Source organism: Triticum aestivum, chromosome 1D, assembly GCF_018294505.1.
Source record: "Triticum aestivum cultivar Chinese Spring chromosome 1D, IWGSC CS RefSeq v2.1, whole genome shotgun sequence".
In the NCBI taxonomy this organism is placed as follows: Eukaryota; Viridiplantae; Streptophyta; class Magnoliopsida; order Poales; family Poaceae; genus Triticum; species Triticum aestivum.
Window position 1 is genome coordinate 161982666 of NC_057796.1, and position 12999 is coordinate 161995664.

The window sequence follows — 12999 nt, forward strand, 5'->3', positions numbered from 1 at the left end:
GACAAGTTATATATGCAGAGTAAAAGGATAATCCCTCCGTACCAGTGCATTGCCTGATATATTAAGTCAAGTACTAGGCACGAACAAACGGGCTCAATTATGTGCTCATCCTGGTGTAGTACTCCTATTAGTACTAGGCAATGCAGTTGACGGGTGACCTTGGGTAGCGGCGACCGAGGGAATTGAACCGTGCTCCGCACGGTAGGTAACGTTGTCTAGTTACTAAAGCATCCCTCCATTGTTCATCGGTAGTCACTATGGACCGGGGACATGGGGGAATTTCCTAGGGATGGAATTCTGGCCACTAGATATTTCGACTCAAAACGCGGAGGCTCGACTGGTTGGGGTTGGCTAATGTGCGTACCACGCACGCCACCAGAAGGACATGAGCCCGGTTTTTTTTTAGGATCAACACGAGCCAAGGTCTAGCTGGTATGCCGTTGGGTCCTACCATTCGAGTATACGAAATGAATCTTTTAAATTGCCGAATGAATCTATGTGTATTACAATGCCCGTATTTTCCTTGCAAATAGTAATCTCAATGTGGTAATTGATTTATCTTAAATTAGAGTGAGTTTGTGATATAGTGATCTCAACGTGGATTTCACATTTCATGGTATGCCTAGTAAGTTTTTCATTGCAAATTCAAATTTAAAAGATGAAGGGTATGGTGGTGAGAAAACTTTGTATGTATCAAGCATATGACCACACACACACACACACACACACGAACACAACAACAATCCAATAAGTATAGTGCATCTATTTTTACAAACCATGCATGTATGACACGAATTCAAAAATACTCCTTCTGTTCCTAAATATTAGTCTTTTAGAGATTTCAACAAGTGACTACATACGGAGCAAAGTGAGTGAATCTACACTCTAAAATATGTCTATATTCATCCGTATGTGGCAGTCCATTTGAAATCTCTAAAAAGACTAATATTTAGGAACGAAGGGAGTAAAATATAAGACATGCATGGTCCTCAATTCAATATTCAAAATGAACAGGAAACTGAAACATGAATATTAAGTCTAGTGCTACAGTACATGCAAATGTTGTGTTTAGGTGAAGCTATGTAGATTGTCGGGGGTTAACCCCTCGACCTTAGATAAAATTGTGAAGTTGTGTTTAGTATTGTTTAGATTATATTTGTCCCCACCCTCCCAAACACCGATTGGTTCTGCACCCCCCTCCTCCGCGGGAGAATATCATGTGCCCCCACACCTTAGATGTTATATACTGATACGAGTTCCTTGGAGCTTGTCGATCTGAGATATAGGAGCTCACAGGATGTCTTAATATTTTTACAGGAAACCTTGATGAGTTCGAGAATTGCACACAATTTGTACAAAAACTACTCAGATGCCCTTGGATCCCATACCCAACGACCTCGAAGCTCGTATCACCGTAGCATCTAAGATGAAGGAGGACATCATATTCTCCTGTATGTAAGAATATCATGTGGTACCACACCTTAGATGCTTTGGTGATACAAGCTCTTCGGAGCCGTTGGATTTGTGACCCAACAACTCCTGGGTGGTTTGAATGTTTTTTTTTGCAGAAAAGCCCCAAAGAGTTTGGCCACTGCTTACAAGCACAAAGACTACTCAGATGCCATTGGATCTTAGATCAAACGACCTCGAAGCTCGTATCACCGTAGCGCCCAAGCTGCAAGAGCACCTGATGTTTTCTCGCACGGGAGAATATGAGATGCCCCTGCACCGTAGATTCTATGGTGATACGAGTTCACGGAGATCTAACGGCTCACAGTAGGAGGTTTGAATGTTTTTGCAATATACGCCTGAGAGAGTTTGGGAATTGCGCAGAAAGTACAAGTACTACGCATGTAGCATCTGATCACACATCATACGATCTAGATGCTCGTATCACCGTATCGGCTAATTAAACTATGGGGAGCACCTAATATGAGCAACGGGGAGCCGTTGGATCCAAGATGCAGCGGCACACACGAGGCCTGAATGTTTTATTTGCAAAAAAAACCTTGGAGAGTTTGGAAATTGCGGATAATTACAAAGACTACTCCCAAGCCATTGAATCTCAGTTCCAACGATGTAAAAACTCGTATCACCATAGCATCTCAGCTGCGAGGTGGATGTGATATTCTATGCCTCTGTCAATTTTGTTCGTAAACTTCCAAAATACGTGTAACTCGTGTCGTTACTTGTCTAACCGCGCAAAATGTTTGTTCCAAAAAACCATCCTACACTGAAATATCGGAACAACACACGGCGGTCCCACTTGTCATTGATCAAATTTGGACCTAAAACTAACAAATCTAAAAGACGAGATTCGAACTGGCAATCTGGACTACAAAGCGTAAGTCGATAGACCGAAACAACAATTGATGCGGAGCATCCGACGATCATCCCCATGTACACTCGAGCCTGCGCCATTGGACCTAAGGTGAACTCGCTCCTTTCCGAATCTTCCCTTTCCGCATGTAAGACATGGATGGTACTTCAAGCGCGGACCTTGTGCATACTCAGGTACACCCGAGGAGACCATGGAGAGCCCAAGGACCAAGGCCAAGTGTGCACGGGACAAAAGGAAGGAGAAGGAAGAAGAGCCAGCTGCTATAGGCCCCGGACATCCAGACCAGCCCGGACATCCGGCCCGACCCCCGGAAATCCGGCGCCCATCACAGAACGCACCCGAAGCTGAACCCTGTCAGCCCGGACATCCGGCCAGAGGCCCGGACATCCGGCTCTTTCTGAGCCGCCGAACATCCGGCCCCCAGCCCGGACATCCGGACCCCGCCTATCCAGAGACCTCCAAGACCGGCCACTCCAGCCCGAACATCCGGCCCGCCAGCCCGGACATCCGGCACCTCGCAAAGGCCCAGACATCTGGTCGACGCCCGGACATCCGGCTTCCCCTGCCTGCGTGCAGCGCATCTGGGCCGAGGCCCATGTCCCTTCGTCCCTTAGACTATATATACTCCCCACCTCCTCCTAGTTAGGGTTAGCATTGGTTTAGCTCATTTAGAGACAGAGCTTTGCTCATCCATTACGGATCTACTCCACGAGAGAGACCGCGGCCCCTCTACGGAGAAGATCCCCTTGGATTTAAGACCTCCTCACGGAGAAGACCCCCATCAAGACCTCCTCACGGAGAAGAACCGGTTACCCTTTGTATCGTCCTTTGTTGACTTTGGATCTTGTATCTCCTCTCCTGTTTCAAGGATCTAGCACATGTGTGATTGTTCTTGTTGGTTTGAGTGATTCTCTCGTGTTTTCCCTCGTGTTTCCCCTCGTGTTCTTCGTGTTCTTAGTTGGGATCCGCTCCTTTCGTGAAAGATCGGCCGTATAGGGTTCCACCCTACATCAACAATAGTTGTTGGCTTTGTCCCATAACTTGATTTTATATAGTATTACGTTGAGTAGAGTAGAGGGGGAGCCTCGTCAACACGTGCATGACCGTTGACTCACTTATTGATGGGTCCCAGGTCTGCTATCTCTCTCTCCTCTCCATCGTCTAACTTTTAGACGCACAGGCACACACAAAGAGCGGTGCTAGCTTGCCGTGGTGTTATTATAAGTAAAAAAAGCTTGGAAAATAGAAGAATCGGCTATAACAAGAGACGTTGTGGCTGGTCGAGACGGAGCTAACCACACCTATCCTCCGTGCCACGTTAGCATGATGAAGCTGTGTGGCCTGTGGGGTGTTTTTGATCGACTGGCTGGGTCCCGAGGTCGAACCATAGGTACTACTACGTCTGATATAGTATATTTTTAGACGCACATTTTTCCTTCGTGTCGAGACGTGGCACACCCTACCACGCGGTTTCGGGGTCCTCCCGAGTGGTGCACGCATATATTCTTCCTTGCCGAGACGTGGGACGCCCTACCGCGCGTTTTTTGGGTCCTCCTCGGTCGTAGCGCCGAAGCAAGTAAATGAGTCGTCAAATCACGAAAGACCACCTTTCCCACCGAGTACATCAGTGAAGCACGGTGGCTAGCTAGTTGGGCTAGTGCGACCGATTAGCTAGGCCGCCGCCACATTTGTTTTTTCACCCTTTTTTTATCTCCTTGCCGGCAGGTAAATTTAAATATCCACCGCGGCATTGCTCTAGTCTTTGGGTGCGGCAGGCGCGGCAGGATTTTTAATTTTTTGATTGATGGGAGCAGGCGCGGCAGGATTTTTAATTTTTTGATTGACGGGAGCAGGCGCGGCAGTAATTAGTCACGATGACTCCGCCTCTAAAACCCACTGCTCCCTAATGTGAGAAGTCTTCGATTGGTGTTTTCCCATGGTGAAAACCTAAAGATTCCCCGCTCCTCGGCTGGCTCCCTCCGCCTTCCCGTAGATTGCATTGCCTTTCAGCCGTTTCGCCCCCTTTGCTTCCTCTCCCCATTGCTTCTACCTGGTGCCATGGCGGCGCAGCAGATCACGGAGTTTGAGGTGAGGCGCCTAACACAGGAGCTCGAGGCCAAGGATGCGGAGCTCAGGGCCAAGGACGTGGAGCTCCGTGAGCTCAAGGAGGAGAGGAGTGCCATGCTCCTCCGTTATGTGCGGGAGTTCACGGAGCTTCAAAAGCGGCAGGCGTCCACCACAAAGATGCTCGAGGCACCGGCGGTGTTGCTGCAGAAAGCGGGAGATACGATAGGCCGTCAGGGGAGCCGGCTGGAGCACGAGCGGGCCGATCGTGACGAGATCCAGGATCGCCTCAGCCACTTGGTGGACCAAGTTGCCACGCACGTGTTGCGGCTGCGTGATGCCTACCGTCATGCCAGCGCAACCATGCCGGCCGGCGGGCTAAACCCGTTCGACCACCCTGTCGACTTCAATGAGCTGCGGCTTCCTGACCTGGTCTCCTTCTTCACCTATATCTCCAAGGAGCTGAGCCATCTCGGCGCGACGGTGGGGGCGGAGCTGGACAAGGAGGGGTTGCGGGCTGCCGTCGCCGTTGCCGGGCGAATCCTCTCAGAGCTCCCTCACCGAAATCCATTCGTGACATTGGACGTCGTCTTTGATGAGCGGGCTCTGCGGACCGTTGCACCCTGCATCACCAACGTCGTGCGCCTCGAGAAGCAGAGGGACTTCGGTGGTGTTTAGGCGTCCTCTGCATGGGCATGTCCATGTCTCGGCGCAACATGACCGTTGGATCAAACTCAGACGATGCAGATCAGTCACTGTAGCACAAAGCGTGTGGGTGTGTTTGGTTGCATTCTCGTCTCAATATAGTTGTTCCCTCTTCGTGTATTTGTGTTAACCTACTAGTGTGGACTCATGCACCCTTCATGCACTCTACGAAACACCCAAAAGTGGGTCGAGAAGGGAACTTTTGCTCCCATCCCGTGCATCCTTCATACACCCTGCTTAACACTGAGTCGTGCTTCATATGGTTCATGTTTCGTGGAGTACTGTAGCACCATACTCTCCGTGCGCTGTAGACCTAGTTCTGTTAACATTGATCTCACCATTCATTCTCGACCGGACAGTCGAAAAAGCGGTACTATGTTACATTATTGTTCATATAGTTGACATGCGCACAACATCATTTGTTATCGTCATATCTTACTACACTAGCAACAAGATTATGTAGTACTGACGTATGAACCACTGCACATGCCTAGTAGTAGGAGCACTGTGTATGTTCAAGTGGCTACCGTGTTTCGCACTCCTCCGTCGTAAGAGTGGAAACGCTTGTTGTAATCATTTTTTTTCTTCAGAAAAAAAAGTGGACTCGCTCTACCGTGCGGATCCTCCTCGACGGTCGTCGGGAACCTTGCTACTCACTTTCGCCGACGTGTGGGACATCCAGCATGGGGGTCCACCAGCCATGCACTAAATTACTCCGTAGTAGAGTGCCCAACTGCACAGTAGACTACCCCGATCGAAGCGCCGCAGTAATGCCCAATGAGCCATCAAATCACAAAACCCCCTCCTTTCCAGTAGTAAGTTGGATGGATGAAGCAACCATCATTTCACTCTTCTCTCTCAACTTCCTCTCTACCCAACCCTCGCTTCTCCCTCATCTTGATCCTCATTTCTTCAAGAAAACCCCGACTTCCTTCTGCCATTGTTCTTCTCTCCCAAAGAAGGAAAGGTGAGCGCATCAATGGTGTTGATTCTGGCTAAGGCCCGGTCTTGCAACCCCGAGACTGATCCCATAACTCCCTCCCTGTTCTTCTTTTAGGTTTGTGATTATGGTTTATTTTCTTTTATTTCTATTTGATAGTTTCTTGATGGACGCTGGAGCACCGGCCGAAGTGATGTCTATGGCCCTGGCCAAAACCGTCAAGGCTCATGGTACGAAGAAGCGCAAGCACCCCGCCGAGACTACCGCAGACAAGCTCAAAGCCATCGCCCTGTCCAAGCCCCCCTCTCCGAGATCCCTCATTAAGCAAGTCCAGGTAATATCTCTTCTTGACGATCTTTTTCTCGATCTTGATTGTGTTTTTTCATCTAACAAGCAGTACTAGTACTAGTAGTACAACTTTCTGGGTGATCTTGCATGTGATTTTTGTGTGCCAAATGGCGGTTCTAATTCCTCTTTTGACCAAAACATGCGAGAGGTTGACACTGATTTCTTATAGATTACTTTCAACTACTTTATGAACATCAATGCAACCTTTGAAGAGGGTATATTTGCATCAGTAACTTGTGTTATGGATATTGCAAGTAATCCATCTGCTCTCATGCCTTTGAAGACATGTTCTAGTGTCTTTGTTCACTCATTTCTGTGCGTATATGCAGTCATATATGGAGTAAAATATCGAAAATCATCTTATATTTTTGAACAGAGGTAGTAATAAAACATTTGGTTTATGTTTGAATTAGAACCAGGTCCGCGGTGGAGATGAAGTTCTCAAAGTCATGTCGTGTGAACTAGAAGACCTGAGGATGAGTTCTACTGCTAAACTATCCAGCTGCTGTGTCCTTGTCGCCACGTGTCCTGAACTAGTGTTTTCCTGTAGCATTGTTGTCAGGCGTGTTCTCGAGGCTGTACTTGACCACAACAATTTCCTGGCTGTGCCTTCGATTATGAAGGGTGTGGTTCTTGTAAAGCTTCCTGACAAATCTGATGCGGCCTGCCTTCATCATCATGTTTATGAGTGAAAAGACCACTCTGTTAGGTTCTCCAAGGTTGAGGAGATGGTGATGGTGCCGGTAGACATCTCTCACGAAGTCCATGGCCTAGTCAGTTATGCGGGGTTCATCCCGTAGGTCGGTGGCAAGAAATAGTCTGCAGAGTTTAATTAGTGCAACTTTGCTTGTCTGTAGTAAGTACTATTGTTTAGTACTTGATTTGTGTTTGTGAACCCTGTATTGTTTAGTACTGCCGCTTTTGGTGTGTGGTGAGTCCTGAGAACAGTCTATGTTAATGTCTGTCCACTCAATTTAGTCTGTATATTTTGAAGTATCCAGATCATCTTTTTTGTGAGGACGGTTTATCAATTATGGTTACACTCCAATATCTGTATGCATTGCAGGGTTTATCGCACCCACCAGGATTTCCAGTCCCATGGATGTTCGGTCCATACGATTTGTCACGACCTTTGGACTGTCCTACTTGTGCGAGTAGATGGGGGCTATGCATGCCACGCGTAGTTGGACGACCAATCTTCTGTTTAGTACTTCAACATAGTGATTTCCTCGTAAGGATTCACTCATGTCACATCAAGTAAATCTTATTGATTTACTGTCTAAATCTTATTGATTTAATGTCATGTTTTCTTTCTTTTGCTGCAATTTTACGATGCAGGTTTTGCCATGTGACATTCATCACAGAATAAACCGTTTGGTTTGCCCTGCGATGGATATTTTTGTAGGTTTCACTTCTTATGTAGTGTCAGTAACGAAGGCACTGTCCATCACTTATATTACTGGAAAAAAATGGATCAGTCTGTTGTCTGAGTACAAGCTGAATACCTATGATGAACTGCAGTTTGGTTTAACAAACACGCCACAATTAGTCCTTCTCGCGTTTAAAAGAAATGAAGAAAAAGACTGGATCACGGTCACGGAGCCTAGTCAAGTTAGAAAGCTGATCATAGCAGACCAGACACGATCGCCGCTGTCTCGCACATCGATACCACCTTCAGCAACGGATCGAACACCGACGGTTGCTCTTGCACTGACAGCGGCAGCAGCTCAGTCTGATCCAGCTAAGGATTGGGCACCGACTGCGTCAGCGGATCGGGCTGATCTACCGGAGGATCAGGCATCGACACCGGCACCTGCTCCGACACCGGCACCAGCTCTACAAGGAGCACCATCTCCGGCAGCAGCAGCGGCACTACTAGTCGCACCGGCACGGGCACCAGCAACGGCTTCGGCACCTGCACCAACACTTGCACTTGCATCTGCTCCGGCCCATGCAGCGGCAACGGAACCAGCAGTTGCACTGGCAACAGACTGGGCTATAGTTCGCACTTCATATACCAAAGTCCTTACAAAAACCGACATGTCCACCTTCTTGGTAAGCATTGGCCGCCCAAGTGCTTCGTTCTTTTTTCTTTCCATGTTGTTTCACATGATTCACTGTGTTGATCTAACTGCTTGTATGTCTTCTTGTTTGCAAACAAAGAATTCCTAGAGCAACGAGGGAGTCGTTCAACAATCCGGGCGACCGTGGCCAAGTTTCTCTTACCATGCGCAGCCTTGGTGTGAATGAACCTGCTCAATATACCGTAAGTACAAAGGATGGTCGCATGATGATTGATGCTAAAGGATGTTCAAGGTTCAAATCTAAATCATATCTTGCGGTAGGGGATGATGTCAAAATCGAACTTTCTCGGCAAGGAGAGCTGGTCCAAATCAACTTTGAAATTCTTCAGTAGCAGCATGCAACTGTCGAACTGGTCTATCCCCCGAGAGATTTTGATGTAATATTCTGGCATGGTGAAACAAGTGTCCTGTGTGTATAAGTAGTACGACAGTATCGTTGATAGAATTGCAACTCTTATTGCTGGTTAGGAACTGTCGTTTGATTTCATTCCAACAGTGTCGTGCTTTATTCAAATTTTGTGTATTCGCCTTGTGACAGCATCTAAAACCAGCGCCGTACCGACCGCTTGCAATATGAAAAGCGCAGAGGTAGAACACATGGGCCCCCAAACATGCAGGCCCACCGGCCTGTGGCCCAAAGTCCAGAACCGTGAGCCTGTCTGAGTATTTCTCAGCTGAACCCCCATAATGCCCGTGCGTTGCATGTAACATCAAGATGCATTTGTATGAGTATTTTATCTTGTGAGAGAAAAGGATGAACGAGGGAAGGCCTTATTTGCAAATGTGGAGAGGTGTGTGGGTACCTTTTTGCAAAATTGCCATAGTTTCCTTCCTATCCGTCAGATATAAATCGGACGGCCTATATTGCAGGATGGCAGGCACACCATCATCACCAACTCGTCTATACCGTGTTAAAAAAACTCTGTTTTTTATAATTATATATGTTATATATATTCCCCTTGATTTTTCTTATGTATAAAGTTGTGATATAAAAGATCTTTATATTTCTTTACAGAGGGAGTATCTCTCTGTCAAAAATATATTTATGTGTAACTAGTTACTCTTGTCTTTCTACTTCCTTTCGCTGATATGTGGGGCATCCGGCAATGGGGTCCACGTGCCATATGCACCAAATTAGAGTGCACAACTGCACGGTAGACACACCCCGGTCGTAGCGCCGCAGTAATGCCCAATGAGCCGTCAAATCACAAAAAACCCCACCTTTCCAGCTTTAGCAGTAAGCTGGACGGACGAAGCGGCAATATTTCACTGGGCCTGAATCCCCTTCTCCCTCGTCTGCTTGTTCAGAGAAAACCCCCGCTCGGCGATTGCATAGGGTTTTCTCATGGAGAACCTGGTACGAATTCTTCATCCATCCCCGATAAATCCAAGTCCCTTGGTCGCGGGTACTCCTAGGATGGCAGCCGCCGCCGTTGATGCATTTTCTTCCTACTGAATCTAGTGTGTTTCATTTGCAGTGCCCAAAGTGCGAGGACCCTACAGGTTTCTGCGCCCTCGGCGAGACGCCACACTTGTTCCTTCTCATCCTAACACAGGATTTTAAAATGCGCATATTATGTTCCTAGAATCCTCTTTTCTATCCGGAGGGTGGGGTTTTTTGAACATGCTGTCGACTAATTTGGAAATTTGGATTTCTATATTTGGATAAAAGGTACTAGTACCATGGTCAACACTGACGTGAAGGAGGAAATTATTTCTAGATTTGGATATAGGGAATACATTGTGTTCTCATATTATTTTTCCTGCAGTGCATTCCTTGCTCTGCCAGAACACATGTACTCAAGATGCTCGGCCTTGCCATAACTGAATACACCAGTTTAATGGTCACAGTGAAGACAAGCCATGGATATAAGTTTCGAGTTGGGTTCATGAACCAAGAAGATCGCTGCTTTTTTATGGCCGAACTTGGATAAACTTTCTCAAGTGTTACGGACTGAAAGTTGGCGCACGAATGTTGATGGAAATAGCAGAACCTGGTCTCATCTTCACTGCGATCTTCCACCCTGACGTCGTTCCAATTGTTCATCCATGTTAGTTTTGTATCTGGTTCTTGCTTCTTGCCTCGATTACTTCTTAATCCACCTATTCTGTCTAACTAATCACAATTTAACTTTAGAAGTAGCAATGAATCTCTCACGAAGATGCTACTTCTAACTAATATTTTCTTATAATTGGTGGCACGTGTAGGTTTTTTCAGAGTTAAGCAGGCTACTCGTTTGTTATTCTATAAGAACTCAGCTGTTACTCATGGCACTGAAGTTGACTTGGACGACATCCACAAGTTCCTACACTTTATTGATCGTCTTGAGGTCCTTGTGGGGCGTTTCAATGGTGGAAGGCCACGTGGGATATGTGTGCCACTGCTGCACTCGTTGAACAGGTCCAACTGTGTTGAGAAACTTATGGTACGAGTTGTTTTCTGTTATATATGTTGTTCATAAACTCTTGCTTATTGCACAGTTTTACAGCTGTGATCTTCTTGAAACAGGAACTGCCCATGTCTATTTTTCCTATACAGATGCCTGACCATGGTCGGGTCAGACTTGCGCTTGGTCACAACATGATGTTTATGTCGACCTACTCCATTCCCCTTGGAGGTGAAAAGATACTTATTCATGGGTGGTCTCAAATAATGAAGGCCCGTCCATCTTGGAGGACAGAAGATTATGTTCCTGCTTTTCCATGGCTCTAAAGCGAATGTCCTGTTTATTGACCACATTGCGAGATGAAGCCGCTTTCAGAAGGTTGTGGATGCGCGGGGTGGCGCCTGGGCCTTGTCCTGGGGCTTGGCGGCCTCACCCTTTGGTTAACTATAGGCAAAGTAGCACTGTTCGAGGCGTGCTTTGTACGGTTGAACCTATATAAGTACTCATACTACTTTCAGCTATGGTTGTTAAGTGCCCCTGCTGGTTTCAGTTAAGGTTGTTAAGTACTCCTGTTGCTTTTACAGTCTGTCGTGTTTCTTCAGTCCTGTCTTCCTCCAGCCGCCAAAACCAAACCAGCGCCGGCGGGGCCGCCTGCTTCTGCCTCCCACGGCTGGTTGTGCCTCAGCGCACGCATCACCGCCCCACCGTCTCCTAAATCATTAGCGCCGACCTCCGAGGCCTCGCCGTCGTCCTCCGCGCGCTTTGTTGCGCTCGCCGCGGAGCCGCCCTCTCGTGTTGTCAACATGGCAACAAACAAGAGGAATCAGCAGAGCACTGTACGTGGAAAGGATGACAGTAGGGGCCCACCATGTCCATGGCCGGACGCAAGGAAGTTCCTCATTTTTTGTTATATATATATACTCCATTGGCAGAAAAGGAAAATGCTTCCTGCTAGTGGTTTCCTGACATCTGGGACCCACGACATTGTCAGCGTATATAGTCAATAGACAAGAGAACATCACAAGATCGGCTAACGCCTGGGACGTAGCTGCTCGAGCAGTATTTTTTTTGTTGAGACGGAGCATGGTTTCAACTGGGCTGTGGCCCGTTTAGCCCAGACTTATATTTTATGTTCACCACATGACCAGCCCAGCTATTTTTTTGTGAAAATGATCCCAGTTTATTTTTTCTGAAGAATACCCAATCTAGGCCTACTTATTTTTCTACGCCCTGATGGGCTGCAACTCTTTCAAGATGCCTGCAAATCTTGAAAGTAATATGAAATGGGCTGTAAATATAAAAACAGATGACAAATTGGCAATTACTTTATAATTTCTGAATTTTTTCACATTTTCAGATTCAAATTTCACTGGGCTTTAACCTAATTTAAACATATATTCAAAGTACTTTAAATCTAGCTCGACATTTCGGTATTAAAAATAGTTTGGAACCCACATAAATATGAGAAATTTTGTTTAAAATTTTAACCCTGGCCCTGGCCAACAAAAAAAACTGACTGCAATAAATTGCATAAGAAGTTGCAATGAGCTATATATAAATTATTAAAAAAAATAGGGAATGGTCTGACTTGTGGGCCTATTAAGTTGACGCATATGCAAGAATTTTTTTTACTTATTATATACGACAACAAACGATTCTAGCAGACGTAACCGTTGGATGTCAATCCAACGGCCGTCGTGTTTCTTCAATCTCTGATCTTCTTGCTCTAGCCGCCAAATCCAGCGCCGGCGGGACCGCCTGCTCCCGCCTCCCGTGGCCGGCTGTGCTGCCGCGCAGGCCATACCGGCCCCTACTACTCCCACAGCTGGCCAGGCCATCCCTCTACTCACCCACATCCCTCCACTGTTGTGGCTTCGCCGCCTACGGGTCATTCCCTTCCTGGGTCTCGCCGTCGTCCATCGCGCTGGTGTTCTCGGCATGGTGTGGTCAACATTGTCAACAAACGACAACATCGGAAGAGGGACGTACATGGAGAGGCTGACAGTTGGGACCCACATGGTCCATGGCCGCACGCAAGCAAGTACCTCCTTATTACGCCAAAAAGAATGAATACTCCCGCTGACAGCTCGGACCCACCAGCTATATCTTCGCACACAAGAAAGTGCCTCC